The sequence below is a fragment of the Penaeus monodon genome, chromosome 21 (genome assembly GCF_015228065.2).
Source record: "Penaeus monodon isolate SGIC_2016 chromosome 21, NSTDA_Pmon_1, whole genome shotgun sequence".
NCBI lineage: Eukaryota > Metazoa > Arthropoda > Malacostraca > Decapoda > Penaeidae > Penaeus > Penaeus monodon.
In genome coordinates this window covers 40623553-40623871 of record NC_051406.1, presented here as the reverse complement: position 1 = coordinate 40623871, position 319 = coordinate 40623553, and positions in this window count along the sequence as shown.

Below are 319 nucleotides of genomic sequence, written 5' to 3'. Positions count from 1 at the left end.
GGGTCAATCCAAATCTCTTTTTTAATATTATTATTAGTTGATGAAATGCCGGCGATCGGTTACAAACAGGTAGGGCATATATCTGCATGTGTGCCTTTCATGGTCACGAATGCGACCAGCTGAATCCTCTGTCGTGACCTGCATCTCTACTTCCGGGTTACTCCTGACGCAAATCCTTGCCGGGACGGGCTGGGAATGGCGGAGGATACCCTATCTGAAGAAACTTCCTGGAGAAAATGGGACACGGGGGAATCACTTATACGAATATTCATGCTGCATTTCATTTAACTTTTAAAGCGTGTAAAGAATCATTATTTCT